Here is a 27910-nt window from a genome sequence, read left to right as displayed (position 1 = left end):
TAGACAGATAGGCACCAATGGATGACCATTGATCATGATAGCCAGGCTTAGCTAAGTGCATCCCCCTTTGGGAGCTGTCCTTATCAGGAACCTTAAATCAGCCTGCATGAATAGTTTCTCTGTGGCTGCACCACAGAGATGAACAGAGAAATGGGGCCTCATTTGGGAAGGCTCAGAACACTTAATTCTTTCTTATTAATAAGCCTCGCCGCTACAGTAGGCATGGTGCATTTGTCTGTGAAACTTGAATGCTGTGCTTTTTCACGCAGAATCATTGGCAGGAGCAAAGCTTATTCAATCTTTGCGCACAGCGCTCTATCAGAAATACTTTGTCCAAGTTTTGAAGAGATTGTGGGATTCTCTGCACACGTTCACATCGCGTACCTCAAACAACACCACCATTCGATGGGAAATTGATTCTACTTCTTGCAGTTGTTCCTGTGGTTGCGATAGTTACAAAGTTGCACTTTCCTCCACCTTCTGCTATAGTATTCATTGGGTGAGCTTCATCAATTGGCTCAGAAAGGTCAACTGTGCTTCGGAAAAAACCAGCAGCAGTGTCTTTATTTTGTCGGTGAGTATGGCTGTCTTTTAAAGCACATGAAAAACACGAGTTTGTGGATTTCTCCAAATAGCAACGAATTCAGTTGTGCAGAGCTTTACTGCTTTCAGAGGGTCTTTTACCGACGTTGCTGTAGTAGAGAAGTGACATAATCACAAACGCAACCATTTGTGCTGGCTGTTTAACTAAGTATTAAGCTTTTTTAACTATCACATGATTTTAACTAATTTAACATCATCTCCAGAAGAGCACCTCGCACTGCTCACTGAGCTGATGTATGTGCCCATTTCTCAAAAAATTAAATATCATCTGAACTGATTTTTTTCTACTTTAAATGCTTTCCTACTCTTTTAATATTTCAGTTAAATCTTTTATTTTGAAGTACTTTCCATTGATATTAATCCTAGTCCCGATGAATGATTCGGGGACATGGTGCGTCTTGAATAATGTTCTTATAGGTTTCAGTTTGGAAAAGTGCGCTCTCCAGAAGCTATCGAAACCTCTAATGGTCACACAAAGCTTAATGCAATAGCAACGTTTGGGGTTGAAAAAGAATATAACTTGCTATGAATACGAACACTGTTCCAGGAGGCGTGTAAGGACTATTTTGGCTCAGATCACCAATTTACCTTACATTTCTACTCCATTAATATCGCTATTGAGTGCTAAAGGTAGGTCCTGGCAATACTTCTTGAGATCTTCTTTAGAAAAATTTAAAAAATATATATTTCCAGTACTAAACAAAAAGTAAAAAATACTGATTACGTGCAACTGATAAAATCTCTCGTTGTAGCTACATGCAAATTACAATGGAAAACTTTATCAGCTTTAAAAGTTTCTTTTGCATTTATAAGACGATCAGCATGACACTCAAAACATACCTGTATTCAGTAAGCGGTGAGTCTGCTGGCTGAGCAAGTTGCCTCCTCTACACACAATAGCAGCCCCGACGCTAAGATAAATGAAAAGAAATTGCTTTTAGTGGGCACTTTTCATATCCGATGAGCTTGACATCTCCCAAGGGCGATGGAGTTTTTTTGCGACACTGCTTTTCCCTTTTTTCTTCTTTCTGTACTCTGATGGAAAAAAAAAAAGAAATCATGTAAGGGAAAAATGTATTTTTTTCATGGAGAAAACGTGCACCAGGAAATGTTTTGTTTTGAAGAAGTGATTTAACATGATATATGACCTAATTTACTAGAGTAAATGCTCACACTGCAAGGTCTGCTTTACTACAAGAGAGAAGTAGAGTGAAAGATGTCATAATTTCACTGCGTTGTTGAAGAAAACATCTTTTTCTTTGAATTCTAAATCAATCAGAATTTCAAAGTGACACACAAACCCTTTGTCTGTATTAAAGAGATGATATTTTAAAACTGATAAAAATGTAGAAAACACGTTTCTCACTTAGAAATTTAGGATGGGATTATTACTATTACTAGTAATTACTAGTTGCAGTACTGAACTCACCATGGTGCAATTCAGTTACATGATTTGCCAGTGGTTTCATGGATAACGCGTCTGATTTTGCATCATGAGATTGTAGGTTCGACTTCTACTGGGTTCGTGTGTTTTTAAATCAGGCTACTCAGAAATAGATGTCCATTATGTGAATGAACCGCACCTGAAAGCAAACGTTGGTTGGGTTTCCTTCTTTCCAGCATGAAATAGCAAATCGTTACAAAAAGCACCAGCTAATGTCCAATAGCATTAGTCATTTTAATTAACATGAATATACTGTAAGGTCTTGGTACATGGGATTGGATTTCATCCACAATTTAAAAAAGGGCAAATTATATTTATAGGCTTCAGACACTTTTTAATACAAAAGTTACCTAAAACTCTGTAACTTTCAGGTTAGTTTGAACCTGTAATGAAAAAGGGGCCTGAAACTTCCATTCTGTGATGTAACTGTCTCTAAAGTGCAGTGTGCCTTTTCTCTTGTCATGTTCAAAATGACTTGCTGTGTAATTTCCTGAATGCGTGTCCTGTACTGCTCTGTTATTTCATTTAGATTATCTATGTGGTGTACAGATAAAACCAAACTGCATGGTCTAATTCCTGGGTTCGTCACCAGCTGAACCTGAACATACATCATCCGATCTCAACATGATTTGAACACACAACCTTTTGATGTGGTATCAGATGCACTACCATCACACCACTCCCCATAAGTGCTTTTAATTCCCCCAAGGAGAAAAATATTTTTTTTTCATTCTCTCCTGTGAGAAGCACCGCTCTTCCAACGAGGGTCTCTTCTTCCCAGACCACAGATTATTTTTCCTGTCCGGCTCTCACACAGAGAGCAGACACACTGTCTCCACTAATGTGTTTACTACATCTATAGATCTGACCCCCTTACAGCCCTGATATTCCTGGACAGGATCCCATATTGAGCAGTATTTCTCGCGTTCTGAACTTACAGTGTGTACACAATGTACTTTATACACAAAGTAAGTGTTTTCGTAACTCTTGGACGTTTTGTCAAAATGTTACTGGCATGCCAAAATCGCCCCCTCAACTGAACAGTCCCACCCCCCTCAGTTTTGGATAAAAGGTTTGGATAAAAAGTTTTTGAACACTTTCACTTACTTAACTTGAGCCGTAAAAAATAGTTGTACTTTGTCAATGGTCAGATAACTACACTAACCCCGAATTCACAGTTACTACATCAGACTGTTTGATGTGCAGGAGGGCTATCTGTCCAGGAACAGCACGTTACATAGTGTCTATGTTTTGGGGTGTCAACATTATTATGACCTTATTTGCTCAGGTGGACCAATGCCTTGCAGTAGTTTATCCTTATACTTACAATCGTTATATAACTAGGACTGTAGTTATAGAAGTTTGTACTTTCTGTTGGTTTTACAATGATTTCTTAATGATTCAGAACCTCGTTACCGTTGATGTTGTTGCAAAAATGAACACATATGGTTGATGCTCCAGGCAAAAATAATCACGTGAGTTCTGATGAACGTGGAACTGTTCTTCATCACTAAGAACAGTTCCACGTTCACCTCCTGGGAAAAACTAAGGTTGCTGCTGGAAGAGGTGTTAGTGGGGCCAGCAGGGGGCGCTCACCCTGTGGTCCATGTGGGTCCTAATGCCCCAGTATAGTGACGGGGACACTATACTGTAAACAGGTGCCGTCCTTCGGATGAGACGTAAAACCGAGGTCCTGACTCTCTGTGGTCATTAAAAATCCCAGGGCGCTCCTCGAAAAGAGTAGGGGTGTAACCCCGGTGTCCTGGCCAAATTTCCCCCCTGGACTTTACCCCATCATGGCCTCCTAATAATCCCCCTCTATGAATTGGCTACATTACTCTGCTCTCCTCCCCACTAATAGCTGATGTGTGGTGAGCGTTCTGGCGCACTATGGCTGCCGTCGCATCATCCAGGTGGATGCTGCACATTGGTGGTGGTGGAGGGGAGTCCCCATTACCTGTAAAGCGCTTTGAGTGGAGTGTCCAGAAAAGCGCTATATAAGTGTAAGCAATTATTATTATTATTATTATAAATACCAGATTGCTTGTCGTTATCTTCTAACATGAAATACTAATCAGTGGCATGCTTGCGAGAATTCACTTGGATGGTTGCAATGGCTCCGTTTAAACCGAAATATCACTACCCCCCTCAGGATTTCAGACCCCCCCCCCCCCTACAGATCATTCCCCTGGCGCCAGTCCTGGGTATAATGATGAACATAGCTGCCTTGCAAGCAGTGAATCTGGGTGTGATTCCCACCTGACCCATCGACAAACCTTTTCCAATGAATCTTTGATCAATTTAAAAAAGTCTTGAAGCTGGTAGGCTAGGGAAGAAGCACAGTTTGAGTTTGAGTTTGAGTGCACTGAGGAAAATGTGCTACTGTGCTGTGCTGCTCCAGTAGCGCAATTGGTCAGGTTGTAGTGCTTTTATAGTGGAGTTATACCGAGGTTGTGAGCTCAATCATCACGTGGAGTAGGTTCCGTTTTCAGCTGCAGAAATGTGCTGTTGAATTTATGTCGGTTCTTGTGTTACTTTTTCCTCTCGATGGAGCTGTATTAATGCAGGCACACCTGCTTCCATGTCAAGTTATTTTATCGTTGCTTACAAACCAACACACTGCAGACACATCTGATATTGTCACTGCTTGTGGGCCACGTGTTCCTGCTGTCAGCCTACCATGATCATACACCTATAGAAATATTACTGCTGTAGTACAGGAGCGAAGAAACAAAACGAAAGCACACCAAGTTTAAAAAGGTCAAAATGTGTCAAAGCCCTTCCTCGAGGAGAATGGGGTTCAAACCTACTTGTGCAGAGTATCATGTATTAAGAGGAGATTGCCTAACCACTAGGCCACCTCCATACACACTTCAGCCCCCTCCGGACATGAGTTGCCTCTTTCCCCATACTCAAGGGTAATTTTCCTCTTCCACCTACAATTTCAACATTTACCTTGGGAGATGTCAAACCACAGAGCCTGTGCTGCGCTTCAGTGTTAGCTGTAGTGGACACCCCATTGAACATAAAAAGCATATTGAACTCCTTGGACATAAGCCATTTCTCGTCACTTGCTCAGCGCACACTGAATGCAGGTGTCTCAGAGCAATTGAGATGTGTCCAAGTGGCTGTAAAAGGGATATCTGATGCCAGTGCCATGGCTTAGTTCTCCGACGGCAGGCATAGCGGCGCGCCGGTTGGAGTATTCTCGGTCGCCTTTAATGGCAACGTCATGGCAACGTCAGCTCAAACCACCAAATGGAGACAGGCGTGCCGACAAGCTGACCCTGCTGATGCGGGATTAACACTAGGATGCGAGAATGCTGTGGTGTAGTTGGTTAAGGTGCCTGTTTATTAAACAGGAGATCCTGGGGTTGAGTCTCAGTGGTGCCTGTCTTGCCACACAGTTTATCATTATGGACAGCAACATGCTTCTACATTAAATTTAATGGAAGTGTTCATTTAATTTTTGGAACAACTTGTTTTTTAAAAAAATAATACAAATTGCGAAAGATAAAATTCTCATCTGTTTTGTCAGTGCAGAGGAATTACTGCCAGCTGGCAAAGAAACGAAAAAGATTTTTTGTCTTTAGCCAAAAACCTGTGAATGTAGAAGAAAGGTGATGTGCGTTAGTTTCTATGGCACAGTCAGTCCGCATATCCTTCAGTTAAACATAACGTTGGTAAATCAAAAGTCCCCAGAGACGCATTTCAAATTAATCCGACCTCAACACCGTCTCCCCTAAATGTGATGGGGTTTCTTTGGATGTCCTTAAGCATCCTGATAGTTGCAGAGATTTCAAACTTTTGGCTAAAGTCAAACTACAAGAAGTTAATAGTTGAGCAATATCAATATCACCGGGAATGTGACTATGTAAACTTAAATAGTATTCAAAATATTGCAATTTTGTTGTAGTTTAAAAAGATATTTTAGCTGGGGATCCTCAAATGATGAGGGTAGAAAAGAGAACTATTCGACACCATCAGGAGTGCTTAACATGTGATAAAAGTGTTTTTTAATCACAAAGTGAAAATAGTGAATTTGTCTTTCACTTAGATGTTTATCAAAAGCTTATTAAACAATGAAGGAGAGGCTCGTGTTCCGAATTCACTTCGTGTCTCATTGTCTTGCTTTGATTTTTAAAATGTACACTGTTGACTATACACTCTTCCTAACACGATTAAAGAGCCGAGTTTAGTTCAGAGGTAAAGCATCTCATGCATCATATGAAGCTCTGTTTTTTATCACCAGCGTCTCCACTCTGGATTTCTTTTTAAGCGCGATATCTTTTCTGCGATTTCTTTCATTTGAATTCCCTCGTGTGAATTTCAGTGCGACATAAACTTGTTTGTCTGTTTTAAAGAGATGCAATTTTTAAAACAGACAAAATGAAAGACTTATTAACTAAATACACGTAGAAAACGTGCACCTAATTGAGAAAATTTGGACTGGGGCGATTTATTATTGTAGCGGCACAAGCTCACAGTGGTGCACTTGAGGAATGCGGTACAAGGGCCAGTGGTGCATTGGATAACGCATCTGATTACGGATCAGGAGACTGTAGGATCGTAATGCTCTTAAACCCAATACCATAACCATAGTGTGTTCAGTCCTACACAACCTTTCTATTGACTGAATAAGCCTCCTGTTCCATCTCCATTGTAGCTACCAATCAGCAGCAAGGAAAAACAAACTTCACTTGTGCCTTTTAAAAAAAAGGAAACAGAGTAGTAGTTTATGTGGTAATTTCAGGTACTGTACAATGTAAGAACTAATGTTAACTACTCCCATAGTAATGCGTGGGGTCCTATCAATAGAAAAAAAAATTGTTGTAACCTGAAAACACAACAAACACAAAACAAGAAGTCTTCCAGGAACCTAGGTAAATCCCTGTAGTAGTCTAACAACTACGAAAAAAAAACCAAACGCAACAACTTCAAAAGAAAAAGAACATTAAAAACAAATCTGGGGAACAACAAAAACACAGAGTCTAATACGAGAGCTTTTTCAAGTCTTCAGTGCTCCTCTCGTCTCAGTAGACCTTTCTCATATATTTGTGTACAGGTCAGCTGGAGGTACACAGCTGATGGTAATTTAAGTAGGGAGCTGCGTCAGCACGCATGGGCTTCAAAGGAAAAAGTCAAGGTTTATTCCATGCTGAAAAGAGAAGGAAACACAATGTTTCAGCTGTGGAGCCTTATTTGATTGTGACTCGAAGTAAACCTTTACTTCTTCGTTTGATGTTAATTTATCTCCATCGGATACCTGATAGTATCTAAACTTAACAGTTGCTTTCAGTAGCTAAAGACACTACTCTAGGTGAGGCTTGAACTCACAACCTCGGCATGACTCTGCTGTGCACTGCTGTATAAGTGCCGCACGCGAACCGATTGCGCCACTGGAACTGTGCAAAGTGCGCAGGAACAGGGTGAAAACGGTTTCGGTTGTGGATCCATCTATACATGGGGAACACTAAAATAGCAAGGAAAATACAAGAAAAGAAACTGAAAGAATTGTGCTAACAGCAAAGGGGGACGGAGGGAGGTGGTCGGACAAGTAAATCAACCTGGCAGATTATTTGTATCGACATTTTTTGAGTCAATCAGCAAACAGATTTCTCTTCATGTGCCTTAAACTGTGCAGTTTGTATCTTCGTTGTAGATAGGTTTCTTCTGTAATCACTCTGTAAGATGATTACACGTTTCATTTTCAAGTCGCCTCCTTTACACGCAATTGCAGCCTGGACACTGAGAGAAAGTATGAGAAATGGCTTCAATTTCAATGTGAAAGCGCAGTACAGGCTCGATGGCTTCACATCTCCCATCAATCAAATAAAATTGCAGTAAAGCGATCTAAATATGACTCTGAAGTACTGGGAAAGATGATTATTTTGAGTGTGCCTCCCAGGTTCTGCTACGAGGCTGAAGTTACAGTAGCTTCTTATTCGCCAGCTTCTTATGCGTGTTTTTCGTTCCACCTTAAATGGTGCTGCTGTGATGTTATGTCGCCTTTCGCCTGTAGATGGCTCTCTTCGATCAGTACTAATCCGGCTGGAATACTGCAGACATCTTCACTGAAAGGGAATATCTAAATAAATAGCAACTGTCCAAATTATATTTTTGTATGGAATATATTTCAGAAAATCGCAAACCAATTTTAAAAACTCACCACAACACGGACTTACACTGGGAAAAGGTGATTGCACTTTCTGCTTATTGCTACAGCCTTCCCCCCGATTATGAAAATGTCTCACAGTTCTGACACCGACGTGTGAAAGACAATGTTACAGACTATCAAAATCCTGAAGTACAAGAAACTTTAATGCACCAGTTTTTTAAATATGACCCTCTGATCCTGGCATGTCAGAATACATTTCGAAAAAGTATGGCACGAATTGCACGAATTGCAATGGCACAAATTGTTGAGAATATCACTGACCTTGCCGATATTTGCAGGGGATACGAATGTTTTGCTCATGTTGAACTACAAGAAGTAAAAATTGAGCTCCTTAGTCAATATCACCGGGAATGTCCAATAATGACGAACATCAGTAGCTTCAAGGAAACTTAGACTCGCACATGGAGTTTTATCTTCGAATGGAGGGTGGGAGAATTCATTTATACTCTCGTTGCTCATTAGCTAAACTATTTTAAAAATATGACACAGATTTGTTCGAGAAACTTGTAATCGCCTTAAAGAGAGTCTTCTTGAAGATGTGCACCAGCTAGCTCTCCACTGTCAATTGAAAGGACTTTAGAAGAAACTGTTCTCATACAACCAACATACAAATTACACATCTTAAGGAACATGAAGAGAAATCCGTGTACTAAATAACATAAAACTGTCGCTGCAAATTATCACCAAGCTGTTTTATGTGTCTGACCACCTCTTTCCTACTTTGCAGCGAGCACAAATCTTTCTGTTTCTTCATCGCTATTTTACTGTCTCCTTCCCCTATGTGGAGATGGATCCACAGCTGAAACTTTAGGTCAGTTCCTGTTACTCTGTCCGATTGAAAGCGCTGTATTAAAGGCACTCCCATCTCTACAGGAAAGTTATTGCTGCTCTCAACACAATATACTGCAGCCAAATGTGATAGCGATACTGTCACTGCCTGTGGGCCACGTGTTCCTGCTGTCAGCCTATTATGTCATGTTCATCCACACCCAGAAACATTACTGCTGTAGCACAAGAGTTATATAGGCGCAGTCCATAGAGCAAGAATCTCTTAATCTCAGAATTGTGGGTTCAGCCCCCACATTGGGTCCCTCTGTGTCAATTTGATCCCCCCAATCCTTCTAGCATGACCTGATGGCGTAACAGTGATACCCAGTACCCAGCGTAATTCAGCTTTCTTTCCACTTGATTCAGATTTTGATCTGAAATCATCGGCCGAACAAGAGTTTGTCTAAATCGAGGGAGATCTGCTCACAAGCAAGTATTAAACACTTCAGCATTTAATGTTGGAATACCACACTTTGTCAAAACACTGCCGCTTCTTAAGCTAATAAGTAACGGTTTTTGAGCACGCATTGTATTGTTAATGCTTATATTAAAAAAGCATAAATTCATATAATGGAATTTGGACTGAACAAAGTAGTCCAGGCCCTTTACAACATTACATACCCTCTGATTAAAGCTTAAAACTACAGTAGCAGGACTAATAATAATGGCAACAACATGTTTGGAGTTAGGCATTTCATTTATTCTGCGGAAACATCGTATCGGAATGAACTGCCCGCGATAAAAGAGTAAGTGCGGCTTCAGATCATATTTTCTAGAGCATTGCGTTGTTCTGTTCATGGTGACTACACGCTTTAAATTTGTCATTTACTGCAAGCGTTGCTTTTCCAGTTTTTTCTGAAATTCCTCGCATTTGAGCCAGCACTAAAATATTTCATTCCCGTCGCTTGAATACATCGTGGAAATGGTATTTGCAACGGAATGCTGTCACACATGAAACCTTTTTGTTATTCGGTTCTGAAGTTTGAAAATGAAAATAAAACGGGGGTCACCTCATAGGCTTGAAAGAAGTCCAAGGAGCATAAAAACCCACGAATTCTCACAAATTGTGCTGCATTGTGCTGCACCTTTCTTCTGCTGCTTTTTTAAATCAGCCTTAAACATTTGAATGCATACCTTACTGCTGCTAATCACATTCACGTGTTTACGAAGCTTTTTTCTGTCCGTTATGTTTTTGCTAAGCAGTTTCTCCATTTTCCTCGTACTGTGATTGTCAGCGAGCACAACAAGACTGAAACAGTGTAAAGGCAGGTAAAATAGAAAGCTTTTAAGCTTTGTGTTTCGATCTCCAAATAGAGGCACGGGAGTGGGATTTGAACCCGTGCCTCTATTTGGAGATCGAAACACAAAGCTTAAAAGACACGAAGCTGTGAATTTGCTGTTTTAAACCGCTTGACTATCCTGAAAAAATGGGTACTTATTGCACCAGTTGCATCCGATTTTCCGTAACTTTAGAACGATTGATACGACTGGACGAACACAATTTATGGCGTTTAGCATGACATGGAAAACGGTACCGGAGCATTCGGGTCCGGACTACCAGACTCAGAAACAGTTTTTACCCCCGCACTATCAAACTATTAAACTCCCAGCCTCTCCCACTCTCTCCTCACCTCTCACCTATGATCTGAACCTCACAGTGCCTTCTTTCTTACCAAAAACCCAAACACACATTGAAAATCTATCTCTACCATACATGTCAAAAGCTCACTCCCCATCATTTCTATCCCTTTATTTAATTCTTTTGATGCATGTTTTTGCACATAACCTGTTACCTTTTTGTTGTTTTGCACACTGCCTGTTGTTGTTTTTTGCACATCGGCTGTTGTCTTTCTTTTGTTATACAATTGTATTGTTGTTGTGTTTTTTCTTTGTACTACTTATGTCCGAGAGCTAGCTAAATACCATTTCGTTATACCATATACCTGTGTATGAGTATAATGACAATAAACTTGGACTTGAACTTGAACTTGACATAGTCTTGCAGGCAGTATATTATTTTATCGTTTACTCGTATAAAAAAACACGGTCTTCTCGTTCCTAAGTCAGATTTTTAGTGCTTTCGAACGTTACTTCCAACCTGGACTGACAGCTCACCAGATCTGTTTGTGATCAGACCATGGAGTCGGGGGCTGTACCAAGCGCACGTTCCTTCCCAATGCTGAGGCGATCATTCGGAAGATGGGTGTGAAGAGAGATAAGCTTTGTCGACTAAAAAACAAGGCAGGATATGCAAGAATACTAATCATTGGCGAAAGTTATGTTCTCTTACTATTGAGATCCCTACATTGCGAGTTTTTTTAAGACTTTGAAACTAAAGGAAAGCGGTGACAAATGAAACAGGCACGGGTGGGGTTTGAACCCACGCTCTTTGGTTTACGAGACCGACGCCTTACCACTTGGCCACCGCGCCTTCGAGTAAGTATGGGAATAAGGTTGTTCAAATTATTTTTTTCTGAATCTGGTTTACATCGCCAAATGTAAACCGGAGGCAGCAACAACAATAAAAAGGATACTTGTCCTTAAACTTGGACGTGATGTTCTGCAGACATGTGCACAATGTCCTGTTTTCTTGCGGTGTAGACATTTTGCTGTTCACGATCCGCATTCATCTGCTTTGTGCGTTGTTAGTCCGCACCTGTAACATGTAATGTCAGCCGTCCCCTGTTCTTCTATTTCTCTAGCATGACTGTGTCCTGCTGCTCGGCTTTTGTTTGTAAAGTTTGAGCGAGCGCCCCATTCAGTGTCACTTTGTCACTGTGGTCAGAAAGCATTCTTGATTCTGCTTGAGCTGCTTCATGAATTCTAGCGACTGTAAGAGCTCTTTTTAAAGTCAGCCCTTCCTCCTGCAGCAATTTATAGTCTCTTATGTGCACATTTTTCCACAAGTTGATCTCTTAACATGTCAGTTTCCAATACTCCAAAGTCACAAGATTTAGACAGTTCTCTTAGTGCAGTCACAAAAGCATCAACAGATTCGTCCTGAGACTAAGTTCTCTGCCTAAATTTATGCCGTTCCAAAACCACATTTCTCCGCGGTGTAAAGGAAGCGTCTAAGGCAGCTACAGTCTTTTTCTCCAGGGAGGTTGGCAAAAATCCGCTGCACGGAAGCCCCGATACAGTGCAGTAATGTAGCACGTCTCACGGCATCCATCTGTAGATCCACCGGCTATTTAAAAAAAATCTGTACGACTCCATCCATATCTTGTATTCCGTATACAAATCCGGAGCTCCGAGGTTCAGTAGAAGCGGTGGAAAAAGCCGGGCATAAGCAAAGCTTCTCGGCGCGGCGGCCATATCTTCCAATGCGCAAGCTAAACGCAAAGTCCGAAAATTCAGAAGTTCGTTTTACCAGCAAGAGAACTAAAATCTGCAGTGTTCTGCTCGCTTTGAGTCCGTCAAGCACTCATCTCTCGTCGCCATAAATGTTGTGTATCTTAATAAAGAGATGTTTTTATATTATTTTAACTATTTTGTTAACTACACAGATCACGCCCTTACACCATATATTCCCGCCTTCTACTCTCTCGTTCTGTTGTCTCGCGATGTCTACTCACTATACTACATTTAGCATGACTTCTTGTTGCCGTTGAGCTCAAAGCTGGAGATGATCTCCATATTTTACCGCAGTAACTAGTCCGAAACGTAGTACACAGTACACACTTTTTAAGTGAACTCAGGTTGTTAAAAAATTAAACCAGTGCCCTGTCACAGAAACGTACCCCAGTCTCCCGCGCAACAAGCGGGGGTACTCAGCACTATACTAACGAGGAGCGCTTGTCTGCAGCTGAGCATCAGCTCTGTTTACTGTCAGCAGTCATTTCCTCATTTCCAAATACTTTTTCACCTGCTCTCAGCTTTTAAAGACGGTCATAAACGCTCAAGAAGTAATTCATGTCAGTTTGAAGTCTGTTTCTGTTGTCTCAGCTCTTGATAAAGAAAAGCCGTGCGTGGGAGACTCCCTCTCTGAAGAAGTTTGCCGTCACCCTGCGAGGGAGAAGAGCCATCAATCACTGAGGCAACCAATGAGACAGTTAACATTAAACACGTGAAATGCGAGAAAGGCTTCTACCGTTTCTACTCTAACGAGAAAGACCTCTTTATTAGAAGTGAGATTTTAACAAACGTCTCCAGGGTTAACTGCGACCTGAACGCAACGCCTTAGACCACCAGCCATCTTGCCTGTGGTACTTAGAGCAGCGCTCATTAAAAATGATCAGAAACCGAAAGCGCTTCTTATGCGGATCAGTATATTCCGATACCACTGGTTCTGCAGAAGAAATAAGAAAAGCCGAACTCAAAGCAGTGTGTTGCCATTACGGGTATTCTGTCTGTAGCTGCTTTAAGATCTACTCACACCGTGTTGCCATTAAGGCTACCTAGTTAAAAAAAAACTTATCGTCATCTTTTTGAACGTGATTATTAGACACCCGTTAAATCTCCACCGAGGTTTCTTGAGAGATCGTTCAGCGAGCGAGTATTAAAACACTACGTCGCTTCCAACCTCTGCTGTCACTGTAAACTCGGACGTGATGTTCTGCAGATGTGCAGTGTGCCTTTCCTCTTGTCGTATTCAAGAGTACTCACTGTGTGAGTTCCTCACTGCGTGTTCTGTGCTCTACTGTGATTTAATTTAGATGATTACGTGGAGTAGAGTGACAAGATCTACTTGAACATTTTCTGTTTGTGAAATGAAACACTAAATACACTACTGTAAATACAAGTAATGGACATTTAAAATAACCACAGTAAAGCTAGAAGAGTGAAAGATAAAAGACTATTTAGAATGACATTCACAATAGAATTAAAAACGGCACAGCCGCCCGAACAGGGACTTGAACCCTGGGACCTCAGATTAAAAGTCTGATGCTCTACCGACTGAGCTATCCGGGCTCTGAAAGGACGCCGACACTGTCGGGATCCTCGCAAGTCACGTGTCTCTTGTGCCGAAGAGCAGTCATACCTGACCCGTCTGGAATGACCACTGACAGACTTTATCATGAAGCGACGGCACCACTCCCAGTAGAATGAGTGAGAAATACAGCATGACATGGGTAGTTAAGGGGCTCCCACAATCCATCTTTCCTCACATTACTGATTTTTTTCAATAGCATTTTGACCTTTTTTCACATTCAGATTTTTTTCACATTTAATAAAATCTTTTAATCAACAACATTAAAAAGAAAACAAATGGAACATTTTTTGGAACAATAATTAAAAAAAAAACTTTCAATGCCTTGGTTGTATACGTTTATAAAGGGAGTTGCAACATTGCTGAAATGTAAAGATCATTTCTGTAGAGAAAACAGCATTTTTTCTGCCTTGATGTTAAGCTTAGGAAGCCTGTCTTTTGGAAATTCTATTTTATAACACCTTGCACAGCCTCCCAGCAGACTAACAAATATATTTTTGGAGAAATTGGCTCACACACCGGAAGACACTAACGTTTATTTACGTTAGAGTATGTAAAACTCAGGCTTTAACAGATGTTCATGATGTTTCACACGGGGTGTTACCTGTTGTAGTGTTTCAAAAGATGTGTTAGTGGACCACAAATTATCTTGAAAAGATTTGGGTTTGTACTGGCTGGGATTCAAACCCGACTCAATTATTTGGAAGGCGCCTGTACCACCAACGCACTTCCGAGAAGCACCTGCAAATTATCACAATCCTCTCTCTCACCTACAAAGTTATGGAGACACAGACCTCCAATGAAAACTAATTTTATTCACTCAAGGCTCCACTTTTGTTGTGATGTCATTTTAATTAATATTAGCTTTGATAAGGTGTCATTTTTGCCTCTTAAAGTTAAAGTCTGCTCCTTTCTTCCTGGTATAGAAATAACATGTTCCATCTTTGTTTAAAAACACCACTAAAAGTAAATTATTCAGCTCTAACGCCTGTGTGCATTGACAAGACATCTCAAAAGGACTTATCAAATAAGAACACGATCCTTCCTGTTACCATTCCTGTGGCTGGGGCATTGTTTCACCCTTTTATTTTCTTCTACATTACTTGCAGACAGGGCTTTATCACTCGAGTTGTACAGAACAAGTGTGCATCGGTCCATGAAAATCATCAGTAGTGCTGTTTTTCTATGCATAGTTTAATCAAGAGCACTTAAAAGATGCAAAAAGCTTTCAAATAAAACAGAATTGAAAGACAGTCGAGTAAGGAGGTAGAAAAAAAGCACTTCCCCGTCTGGGAATTAACCACCGTCGCACGTGTGACTGGATACAAAAATAATAGATTAATTTGTTCCCAGTCTCTTGAAGCTTTAATGCGATTATTTTTCCTTCCTTATTTCTTCATTCCCATGAATTTACTCTGTAGTAGAGGAAACGCGAAAGTGGGAAAGTGCAGGCATTCTTCGTGAGTGGTGGATTGTGATCAGTGAGCATCTGGACAAGTCTGTTCCATTACCTTTTCCATCGGGGATGTAGCTCAGTGGTAGAGCGCATGCTTCGCATGTACAGATGCAGCCATTCAAAATGCGCGGGGGATACCGCATTATTTTGCGGTACGCTGTACGCAGTCTACCGCAAGCTACTGGTAAATACCGCGAGTTACCGTAAATTCTCCTATAATATGACAAGCAAAATAATAGTATCCGGAATTTCGGCAAGGTGGAGCTAATAAAGCTCAACCTCTCATGTTTGAGCTGTGGCCATTAAAGTCTTTAAAGAAGATATTACTAATAGTATTAATAATGAATGACCTTGGACAAGCTGTAAGTGTAAACTCAAAGTATTGCCCTGGTCAACATTCTTTTTTTCATTGACCGTCTTGTTAAAAGTAACACCACAGCATTTCGCAATCACGCATTTGTTTCCAATCATGCAAAGTACAGTAATTTTTGAGAATCTCCGATTCACCATGCCTTTCACATGCTCATAAAAGAGATTGATTTAGGAACGTAAACATATTACAGTATGAAAACTGTACTGTATACAGTATGTATATGTATATTTAATGTCTTAACTGTGGCCGTTTAAGTATTGAATATTCATATCTAATTTTACCACTGAAGGGAAATCTTAGTAGCTGAGCATAAAAAGAATAGGAGCATACTGCAACGCGTGTGAAGGCCATAAACGATATTAATTTTGGAACATAAACATACAGTACATGGCTGGTCTCGGTACTTTAAAGAAAACATTCACGAAACATGGTTTCATTATGACCAGAATCGGTCTTGAGATATTTTTAACTTGATTTACAGTATTTGAGAGGTATGTCTTAACACCGATACTACAGTGCGTAAATACTGCTCACGTATATGTTTCTAGGTTTATATTATGTATTTCATACGGTCAAATTACTTTTGAGCAACTAATAAGAAGCGCAAAACGGTATGCGTTTTAGTTTCGTTTTGTGCTGGGACTCTGCTTTTAACAATGTCGCCGTGGATTGATTAGAGATATCAAGTACATACAAGTCATTTTTTAAATGTTGTAGTTCGTCTTGTAAAAATGTTACGAGTACATCATCTATCAACAATTACACAGGTTCTGTTTCCATATTGCTGATTTTGCGGATTTTAGATTTCACGTTGTGAATATATGATTTGGGCAAACAGAGCCGCAAAGAAGTACATTATGGGTTGTTGTTTTTTTTTTTTTGCAGTTTTATCTAGAACAAGCGATGCTTAAACCTTTGTCTGATTCTTGTGAAACTATCCACATGACAGTTACAGTACCTAGGAGTTGACTTCAGTGATGTCACTGATGGGATGTTTCTAAAAATCCATCCTCTGTAAAGCGTCTTCTCTAGTTGTCCTGCATATGTATTCGCTAATGAAGCTGTGTGTTCTGAGCCTGGATCTCTACATTTCTGTATGAACCAGCTTAGAGGGCTAAAGACAGCTTGTGTTTAAATTGAGTGTAAGGCAATTTATGCTTCTAAAGTCATGGTCAGCATTTATTATTGTACTGTGCTGTAAACTTGTTTTGTGCCTAGTCACATTATTTTATAGTGTTTTTATAGCGTTATTAAATCCGGTGGCGCTGTGTGTTAGTTTCCTGACTCCCATGTCACATGGTCTGTGATTGAATCCCTTGGAACTATGACTTTATTTTTTAACAAACATTTCTTTGAAAAAATGAAACGTTTACCTTGGTCAGAGATTAAGGTCGCTGCCTTTCATCTAAAACCCTACTTGAATCCTTCTAAACTAAAAATCAGTGTTAGTGAGTTAAATAAAGAGGTATCCAGGTAACAGTGAAACGGGCAGACAGTCTGGGGAGATCGCCCGTTTTCCATGTAAATAGTTCCCTGGTTCTGCACCCCTTGGTGTTTCTCTCGCTCTCTCTCGGGTCACCTGATCATTAGCTCGAAAGATTTGAGTGCTTTGTGTATATTCTAATGGTAGTGGGGGCAGGGTGTGTGGGAACAGGTTTGGTTGAAATTGCATTGGAGATCTATGTTCTTCACACCTGAAACATTTTCTCTGAAAGCATTTTCTTCGCAGTTTAGCCGATCTTGTTACAGCATGTTACAGTTTACTATTATTAACCATATTAATTTTAAGTGCTTAATGCCATTTTTTGACCAGGCACGAATATTCTTAAGTCCATATCTTTGCAAGGGAATCAGTGCGAATTGCAATACTAATTAAATGACCGCAGGCACTTTCCACCCCCTCTGCCAGCAGGAACATTCCTATTCTTAGCTCAGCAGCTCATTACAAACCGGGTTTTTTTACACAGCAATACAGCTTTGCGTTGTGAATCTGTTTTTCCAAAGAAAGTGGAATACAGTGATACTACCTGCTATACAGATACATATGTTTAGATATTTAGACCCTTAAATTAATATCATTATTAATAATAATGATTATAATGATAATATTGATAATCGGCCAGTGAAAGCTCTCTTGTCCTTCACATCAATGCCTGAAACATTTTTTTCATAATGTCGACATACACAGTCGTGTAACTGACAGTTTGAGGTAGCCTATCGTGTAAATTTCGCTTTGTTGCTGATAGGTTAAGATTTCGAAACTCTGCCCCAAAGTCATGTGACTGATTTTTCACCCTGTTTCGTTGGTTAAACGCAATGATCACAAGCACCACCATGGTAACTGGGATGTATAGTTTTTAATTCCGTTTGAATTATAACTGTACGTACTGTCTTCATATTTGGCCAGGGCTTTAAAGAGAAGGCGCGCCAAAAGATTTCGGTGCCGTCGTCTCCGCTTTAAAGGTACCCCCGTGCTGGAAGAATTTGACCTCGGAACGTTTGCCCAGCGTAGTTATAGTGGACATAAAAACAAGAGTTTGCTGGCATTATATAATTATGCGAATTACACAAATATAATTATATCTTATTAATTTCTTGAGATACGCGATTCTTTTAATACAGTCTTTGCTGTGCTCTAGAGGATCCTTGTGATAGTCGAGCTCTAGTTGAATGATAAGTGTCGCAGTTTAAATAAATTTTGTAGTTGGCAATTATGAAACACTCTGTTAAAAGCAAGGGAGTTTTTATGTCCGTTGCAGTTCTTTTGAAACTGAACTTGTTTGAATTGACTGAGCTCCGTGCTGTACCACACAATGTCTGTTTTTTTTGTGCTGTCCTACTGTACTTCCTACTTTGAAAATACCTGTGAAACCGGTTTAATTCATCACAGCCAGCCCTCCCGCAGAGAGGGGGGTTGTACTTGTTAATGTCTTAGCACAAAGCAGAAACTTCTTGGAAAGATTACAGATTTTAATCGTCTTTTTTCTGAACCAGGGAAAATCTGATCATGTTTCTCTATAACAATAATAAAAAACTTTATTTTACATATCACCTTTAAAAGTGGCATCTCAAAATAATACAGTAGATGTAAACCACAGATTACAAAGTAAATACCCAGACAAAAGCAAACGCGTTTTTAATAAGATGCTTTTATTCGTTCATAACCCGACGATCTCAGGAAGACTAATGGGGGTCTGGCTTTTTTTCTGGAAAACCATAACTCTGGTCTTGTCCAGATTGACTGTCAGCGCCCAGGTCTGACAGTGCTGCTCCAGCCTCTGTTCTGTGGGCGACAGCAGGACCAGTTCCTCTGCAAAGAGGAGGAACTCGATTTCTGTAATTAATGCCGATCAGTAAATCAGGGGACGACAAAACAGTTATTGCGCCCGGCTCCTCAATGGGCTTCGACGTGCTAATGCGTTGGTTTAACAGTCCGGGTGTGGCAATGTTTTTTTATTATTGTTATAGAGAAACATGATCAGATTTTCCCCGGTTCAGAAAAAAAGATCTGAAGTACTGTACCGTATACTAGTTTGTCACTCTTCTCATCCCCTCTTTGCTAAATGGCTTTTGAATCGAGTCACATGAAGACAGAGGTGAAACAGCCCTACACAGCCCTGTTGCAGTACACAAATATAATTATATCTTATTAATTTCTTGAGATACGTGATTCTTTTGATACAGTCTTTGCTGTGCTCTACAGGATCCTTGTGATATTTCAAGCTCTTGGTGAATGATAAGTGTCGCAGTTTAAATCATTTTCGTAATTAGAAATTATGGAACGCTCTGTTAAAAGCAAGGGAGTTTTTATGTCCGCTGCAGTTTTTTTGCAACATGAATATAATTATATCGTTATTAATTTCTTGAGATACGCGATTCCATATTATATTCCCTTTTAATCAAATTCTAAAAGTATGCTTGTTGTCTCCGGTATCACGTTAGTTAAAGTCTTCGATGCTTAAAATGTTTAGGGAGAAATGGAATACTGGTGTGTATGTTTTCTTTAAAGTACCGAGACCAGCCATATACTGTATGTTTAAGTTCCAAAATTAATATCGTTTATGGACTTCACACTCGTTGCAGTATGCTCCTATTCTTTTTATGCTCAGGCACTAAGATTTCCCTTCAGAGGTAAAATTCCATATAAATATTAAATACTACAATGGACACAGTAAAGACGTTTACTGTAAATCTTTCTACGACAGACCAACGGACCACGAGTGCCCCTGTCAGTCAACCAATCACATACCGCGGTACCCCGCGTCATCTTGTGTCACGATGCGTGACGCCGTAGCCAATTACCTCCAGTACGTGTCTGTACCGCGCACTTTGAATGGCTGCATCTGTAGATGAATATTTTTGGCACAGCTGTTACAACAAACAGGCAAATAAACTTTTTTTATTATTCCATTCGAGCTGTAGTTTTGAAAATGTTTTTTTCCATTCATTAAATAATACAAAACACAAACCCACCATAAACGTCTGACCATTGTTATTCCTGAATTATAAGCTCGTACCCACGTACTGCGAAATTCGTGCAAGAGTCACAGCTGGTAGGCAGTTCAACGAATATGATGCTTTTCAGGGGCCGAGTATTAGACACGTGTTATCGTGCGGAGCTTAGTCTTCCTCTAACGCAGTCTTTGCCTCGGACCACCCCTCTTGGCACATTAGCCCTTTAATTTTCGATTTTCTGTATAGAACACCGAATATCTTGAGGAAGTCTGTCAAGCAATGACTGCTGGATAACTGAGGTGAAAACATTGGTTCAAAATCAACATCCTCTGCTATTGCCGTTGATTCTTTGAGAGTTTCTTCAAGTTCTTCATTTGACCTTCAATATTGAGGGATATTGAGCATAATACCGTACTATTTGTAGCTTTCTTTTGATCGCCCGTTTTATTAAAATGCCAGCCTCTTTTACAATTATTTAGATGTTTGGCAAGGTGTAATAGCCCCCCTCGCATCCTCAGCTAAAATATTTCAAAAGTACAACAAAATTACATTATATTGAACAGCATTTATGTTAACATTTATATTCAAATTAAAGTAAATATACGAAAATATTAAAATACAACTTCGGCGATCTGTCGTTTTTGCTTGTCAAGTTCTCAAACAATTTTGCGTTGTATTTTAAATTACTTTAGCTGAAGATGCAACGGGAGCATAAGTGAATTCTCCCGCCACCCACTGGAACATATAATTCCATGAGTGAATACTAACTTTCTCGCAAGTTGCCAATATCGGAAATTATTGGAAATTCCCGGTAATGTTGACTCTGGTACTCAATTGTTTACTACTACAAATATCAAAATAGTTCAGGTTTTGCGGAACAATTAAATTTTTGCGGTGATGATGTTTACTATAGGAAGAAGTGCGTCCCTGGGTGGGATCAAAAAACCCACCTTGGGGTTAATAGCTAAATACGCTAACCGATTGCACCACAGAAATGCTTACACCTTGATTTTTTTCATTTACATACTTTTGGTGAACAAAAAAATTCACTCGCATTTCATCTTTCGCAAGCTATATGATTTAAAAAAAACAAGTTGTTCTTCAAAGGAAATGAATAAACGCATTAAACCAAATCAAGACCTCTTTGAGTGTCCCAAATTACATGTTCTGTAAAACAAGACAGGAAAAAAAGGTACCGCTGGAATTCGGATCCAGGATCTCCTCTTTATGAAATAGGTGTTTTAACCAGCTTTACCACAGCACCGGCAGAACACTATTCTTATACAGGTGGGTACCCACCCTCAAACCTTTGTTCTCCTGCTACTTTACCTTTGAATACTGCCCTGTCTCTCTCACACCTGAAGAAGGCTCCACGGCCGAAACGTTGTGCTCTCTTTCTTCTTTTTTTCAGCATGGAATAAACCTATTACCTATTCTTATACAGCCGCTTGGACACACCGCTCTGAGACATCTGAGGTCGATGTGCTGAGCCTGGTCGCCAAGCAAAATCATGCCCGGGGGAGGCAGCTTTCATGATGTGGTTGCCGAGTGGTTAAGGTGATGGACTGCTAATCCGTTGTGCTTTGTACGCGTGGGTTCGAATCCCATCCTTGTCGGTTTATGTCTTCGACTTGTGATCTGTTTCTAAGTTGTACTTGCTTTCTTTAGCTACTGTAGTAGAGCAGTAATATTTCTAGCGTTGGCTGAACATGGCTTACAGCTGTTAGGAATCCCTGGTGGGAAGATACACGGATCCTGTGCAGACGCAGGCACGGGTGATAGATGAGGCAGGCGAACAAACCAAAACGAGAGGCAAGGTCGTAGTCAAAAGGCGAAAGGCAAGTCGTAATCCAGGAAGTTCTCCGGTAGCAGACAGTCCGAGGCGAGAGGCGAGGTGCAAAGTCGAAAAGGCAGAAGGGGAATCCAAAATCCAGAATAAACGAGGTACGGGGAAAAACGCCAGGTAGAGCTCTCAAGGAGTAGACTCAATACCGAGCAGAGGGAAGCAGGTGAAGATGGTTTAAATAGCAGTGCGCACCGCACAGTGAGTGTGGGCAGGTGGTTTAACTCGTACGGCGGTGTTTGTTAATAATCACCCGCTGCTGGGGCTGATTAGCTCGCTTATGCTTTGGTCTTGACTGCCTGGTGGTCGTGACAACAGCAGTAGCTGACAGATATAGTCTCTTAATATTTAGGTTAAATTTATGCTTTGTACTGCTTTCACCTGATATTAATAGTAGTCCTGATGAACGATTTAGGGACATGGCGCATCTTGAAAATGTTCTTGTTAATTTCAGTTTGGAAAAAATGCACTCACCAGAACCAGAAACTGGTCGTATCTGCAAAATGCGCAATGCAATAGCATGTCCTGTCTTGCTATGAGTCCTTATCTGTTACAGGAGGCGTTGTAGGACTTTTTAAGCTCAGAAAAAGCTATCAATTCATCTTACATTTCTACTCCATCAATATTAGCAATGTTATCTTTACTAAGCTCTAAATAAATGCAAATTTTAAAATACATTTTAAAATAAATGCTATTCCATATATTGTAACTTTTTGGTATTTAGAATTTTTATCTGAGGATGCAAGGGAAAGTATTATACAAATGTGAAAGAGGGTTGTATTTTAATACAATTTTCCATCAAAAGAAAACCAAAATCCGTATGATATTACCGTCAATATCCCTCGATACATTATTTTAAACCAGACATAATGAAAGACGTAGTAACTAGACACACCTACAAAACACATGAATAGTAGCGGCTCTGAACTCAATGTGGTGCTGGATGGGAATGCAATACAAACGCCAATGGCACAATGGATAATGTGTCTGATTACGGATCAGAAGACTGTAGGTTTGTACTCCTTCCTGGTTCGTGAAAAAGCTTTTAAACCACACTACTCAACACTGACATCGTAGGGTGTGCGGTCCTACACAACCTTACTATCGACTGGATGAGTCTTCTGTTCAATCTCCGATTCTTTCCGCACATTCCTGCTATTTCACCACCGTTATTGTAGGACAACAGCCACAGACACGAGAAGATACACTATTCCGAACAAATGTCTTAAAAAATCACGTTGACAATACGTTTTTTGTTTCTTTAAGGTAACCTTACTTTTGCCTGTAAAGTTCACATTATTTTCTGTAGCCGCAAATCCCCAATATTTCTGCTGTCTCCTGAGAAACACAAGCATGGAGTCAAATCATATTAAATAACACAACACATCTATTAATTTAATACCCAGATGTGACAGAACACACGTAAGACTTACACACAGCCTTTATTTTGCGATAGTGAATTTGCAGGTATCCTGGGGAGGGAAGAGAACTGATATTAAGGAAATACATATTTAAAGGGGATATACGTCTTAAATGTGTTTTGTCACATCTGGGTGTTAACTGAATATTTTTTTAGCATTATTTGTTGTGTTTTGACTCTATACTTGTGTTTCTCAGGAGACAGCAGAAATATTGATGTTTACATTTATATTCACATTCCCGTTGATATTGACTTAGGTACTCAACTATTTACTTGTAGTTTGACTCGTGTCAAAAGTTGAAAATCTCTGCAAACATCAAGATGGCTAAGGACGTGCAAAGAAACTCAATCACATTTAGAGAAGGTAATGTTTAGATCGGATTAATTCGAAGTGTGTCTCTGGGTGCGTTTGATCTACGAACGTTGTGTTTAACTGAAGCACACCCTGACTGAGTGTGCCATAGAAACTGACACATGTCATATTTTTCTACATTCACAGATTTTTGGCTAAAGTAAAAAAAAATCGTTGTCATTTTCTTGCCAGCTGGCAGTAATTCTTTTGCACTGATAACAAAGATAAGCATTTTAGCTTTCGCAATGTGTGGAGTTCTTGAAAAACAAAATGTGCCAAAAACGAAATAAACACCTCCATTAAACTTAATGCAGAAGCATGTTGTCTATAACAGTAAACGATGCAAGAAGACAGGAAGAAAGGCACCGCTGGGATTTAAACCCAGGATCTCCTGTTTACTAAAGAGGCGCTTTAACCATCTAAGCCACGACACCGGCAGAACTCTCTTCTTTTACTGCCACTTGGACACACCGCTCTGAGACACCTGCGTTTAGTAAGCACTGAGTCCGCCGGCTGAGCAAGCTGCCTCCTTTACACGGAACAGGAGTCCTGACCGTAAGAGAAATGAAGAGAAATGGCTTTTATTGGGCACTTTTCATGTCCAATGCACTTGACATCTCCCAAGGGGGACAGAGTTCATTAACGACACTTTTCCTTTCTTTCTTCTTCCTGTACACTTTGATGAAACAAAACGAGAAATCATGTAAGGGAAAATGTCTTTTTTCATGGAGAAAACATGCACTGGGAAATGTTGTGTTTAGAAGAAGTGAGTTAACATGAAAAGTGACCTAATTTACCAGAGCAAATGCTCACCAAGCAAGATCTGCTTTACTACTAGAGAGAAGTAGAGTGAAAGACGTGATCATTTCACGCCGCTGTGGAACGAAACGCTTTTGTCTTGGAATTCTAAATCAATTAAAAATTCAGAGCGACACATAAAGGCTTTGTCTGCTTAAAAGTGATGATTTTTTAAAACTAAAAAAAATGTAGAAAACACGTTTCTCACTTAGAAATTTAAGATGGGGGTGGGGTATTACTAGTAACGGCACTGAACTCACCATGGTGCAATTAATTTACGTGACGGGCTAGTGGTTTAATGGATAACGCGTCTGATTTCGGTTTATAAGATTGTCGATTCAACTTCTACCGGGGTTGTGTGATTCAAATCAGGCTCCTCAGAAATAGATGTACGTTATGTAAATGAACCGCACCTGAAAGCAAACGTTGGGTCTGGGTTCCTTTCTTTCCTGCATGAAATAGCAAATCGTTACAAAAAAAAAAACACCAACTAATGTCCAATAGTCCAATAGTTAGTCATTTAAGTAAACATGAATATACTGTAAGGTCTTGGTACATGGGAGTGGATTTCAACCACAATTAAAAGAAGGGCAAATTATAATTACAGGCTTCAGACACTTTTTCATACAAAAGTGACCAAACACTCCCTAACTTTCAGGTTTGCTTGAACCTGTAACAGAAAAGCGGTTTGAAACTTCCATTCTCTGATGTCACTGTCTCTAAAGTCGGATGTGATGTTTCGCGGATGTGCAGTGTGCCTTTTCTCTTGTCGTGTTCAAGATGAAATGCTGCATAAGCTCCTGACTGGGTGTTCTGTACTGTTCAGATTACCTAGGTGGTGTACAGCTAAAACCCAACTGCATGGTGTGAATTCCAGGTTTGGCACCAGCAGCACCTGCAAACACATCAGCTGACCTCGACGTGATTTGAACACGCGACCTTCTGATCTGGAGTCAGACGCGCTACCGTTGCGCCACGAGGTCACTTGCGACATGTGCTTTTAATTCACCCAAAGAGAAATATCAGCGTCCCTGAAAAAGATTGTTTTCATTCTCTCCTGTGAGGAGCGCCGCTCTTCCAACGAGGATCTCTTCATCCCAGACCACAGATTATTCCTCCCGCCCGGCTCTCTCACGGAGAGCAGACACACTGTCTCCACTAATGTGTTTACTACATCTATAGATCTGACCCCCTACAGCCCCGATATTCCTGGACAGGATATTTACCACCAGCCTGGTGAACTTCTCATCTTGACCTCTCCCAGGAGGAGCACAATTAACACACAATCCTCTCTCCATTTAGCAAATAACACAAAACACTGTTTACCTGTCAAGACAGAAAACCAGGCTGCTCCAGGTGAGGCTTAAACTCACAACCTCGGCATGAGTCCACTGAATATGTCATTTTACATGGCCTGAACCAGGAAAGAGATTGGAAGTCAAGAAGTTATGGTTTTGTTTTAATACTTGCCTACTCTTTTAATTTTTCGGTCAAATCTTTTATTTGGGAGTACTTTCAATGGATGTTAATCTTTGTCCCGATGCACGATTCTGGGCCATGGTGTGTCTTGAATAATGTTCTTATAGGCTTCAGTTTGGAAAAGTGCGCTCTTCAGAAGCTACCGGAACCGCTAATGGTTACATAACACTTAATGCAAAAGCAACGTTCGGGTTTGAAAAAATATATTACTTGCTATGAATACAAACACTGTTACAGGAGGCGTGTTAGGGCTATTTTAGCTTAGATCATCAATTCATCTTACATTTCTTCTCCATCTATATCAACAGCGTCATCGCTACTGAGCGCTAAAGGCAGGTCCTGGCAATACAATCTTCTTTAGAAAACATTTTTAAAACTATTTCCACTACCATACATTAAGTAAAAGATACCGATTGCACGCACCTAATAAAATCTCTTATCCAGGGACGTTGTAGCTAGATGCAAATTCCAATCGAAAATGTATCAGCTTTAAAATTTTCTTTTGGATCCACAGGACGATCAGCATGAGACTCAAAATATACCTGTGTTTGATTGTACAGCATAGATTGTACAGCATTTATGTTTACATTTATGTTACAATTAAGGTAAATATATCAAAATATCAACATCCAACTTCACAGTGCTAACGTACTGTAACAGTGCTTGTCAAATTCTCAAAAAAATCTGCGTTGTATTTCTAAACTCTTTTAGCAGAGGACGCAACAGGAGTATAAATGATATCTCCTGCAAGCCATTCAAAGATACTTTTCCAAGAGTGAATATGGATTTCTGGGGAGTTGCGGTGTTGATCACTATTGGACTTCCCCGGTCTCAAGTGTTGTTGTTGGACACGGGCAAAAGACTCGCATTTTCTGCAAATATAAAGAGGGTTAAGGTTTCAGCTTTAGCGGAGACAGTGTTTACATTGACAATAATAAGAAGATCGTCCCTGGGTGGGTTTAAACCACCAACCTTTCAGTTAACAGCCGAACGCGCTCGCCAATTGCGCCACAGAGACTGATGAGAGAAGCTTTTCTCCATTCGCACCTTTCCGGTCAAAAAATAAACATTGCTTGCATTTTCTTGCCAGTTGGCAATATTCCTACTGCTCTGATAGCAAAGAATTACATTTCATTTTTCACAAGCTGTATGAATTTCTTGAAAAACAAGTTGTTGCAAAAAGGAAATACATTCATGCTTTAAACTAAATCAAGCCCTATGCGGTTGTCCAAGATGGTAGTTTCTGCACAAAAAGACAGGAAGAAAGGCACAGCTGGGATGTGGAGCTAGGATCTACAGTCAACGAGACAGGTACTTAAACCAACTCAGCTACGGTGCCGGCAGAATTCTCCTCTTTTATAGCCGCTTGGACACACCGCTCTGAGCCATCTGCATTCAGTAAGCCCTGAGTCTGCTGGCTGAGCAAGCTGCCTCCTTTACATGTAAAGGAAAACATGCACCGGGAAATGTTGTGTTTAGAAGAAGTGAGTTAACATGAAAAATGGTGTATTACTAGTAGCTGAACTGAACTCAAGATGACCTGCTGCATAAGCTCCTATCTGGGTGTTCTGTACTGCACTGTTATTTCATTCAGATTACCTATGTGGTGTACAGAGAAAACGTAACTGCATGGTATAATTTCCAGGTTCAGCACCAGCAGCACCTGCAAACAGACCAGCTGACCTCGATGTGATTTGAACACACAACCTTCTGATCTGGAGTCAGACACGCTACCGTTGCGCCACGAGGTC

General features: G+C 40.3%; 5 non-coding genes across 5 annotated transcripts; all 5 read right to left on the bottom strand.

The window, feature by feature from the left end:
• Positions 1–11412: 11412 nt before the first annotated feature.
• Positions 11413–11484, bottom strand: trnat-cgu (transfer RNA threonine (anticodon CGU)). The gene has a single exon. It is a non-coding gene; the product is annotated as a tRNA-Thr (tRNA).
• Positions 11485–13891: 2407 nt separating this feature from the next.
• Positions 13892–13964, bottom strand: trnak-uuu (transfer RNA lysine (anticodon UUU)). The gene has a single exon. It is a non-coding gene; the product is annotated as a tRNA-Lys (tRNA).
• Positions 13965–25591: 11627 nt separating this feature from the next.
• Positions 25592–25663, bottom strand: trnaw-cca (transfer RNA tryptophan (anticodon CCA)). The gene has a single exon. It is a non-coding gene; the product is annotated as a tRNA-Trp (tRNA).
• A 1440-nt stretch (positions 25664–27103) lies between these two features.
• trnan-guu (transfer RNA asparagine (anticodon GUU)) lies at positions 27104–27177 on the bottom strand. The gene has a single exon. It is a non-coding gene; the product is annotated as a tRNA-Asn (tRNA).
• Positions 27178–27838: 661 nt separating this feature from the next.
• Positions 27839–27910, bottom strand: trnaw-cca (transfer RNA tryptophan (anticodon CCA)). Its single transcript has one exon. It is a non-coding gene; the product is annotated as a tRNA-Trp (tRNA).

The sequence above is a fragment of the Lepisosteus oculatus genome, chromosome 14 (genome assembly GCF_040954835.1).
Source record: "Lepisosteus oculatus isolate fLepOcu1 chromosome 14, fLepOcu1.hap2, whole genome shotgun sequence".
In the NCBI taxonomy this organism is placed as follows: Eukaryota; Metazoa; Chordata; class Actinopteri; order Semionotiformes; family Lepisosteidae; genus Lepisosteus; species Lepisosteus oculatus.
The sequence above is the reverse complement of the archived record's forward strand: the minus strand, read 5'-3'. Positions and strand labels throughout refer to the sequence as shown.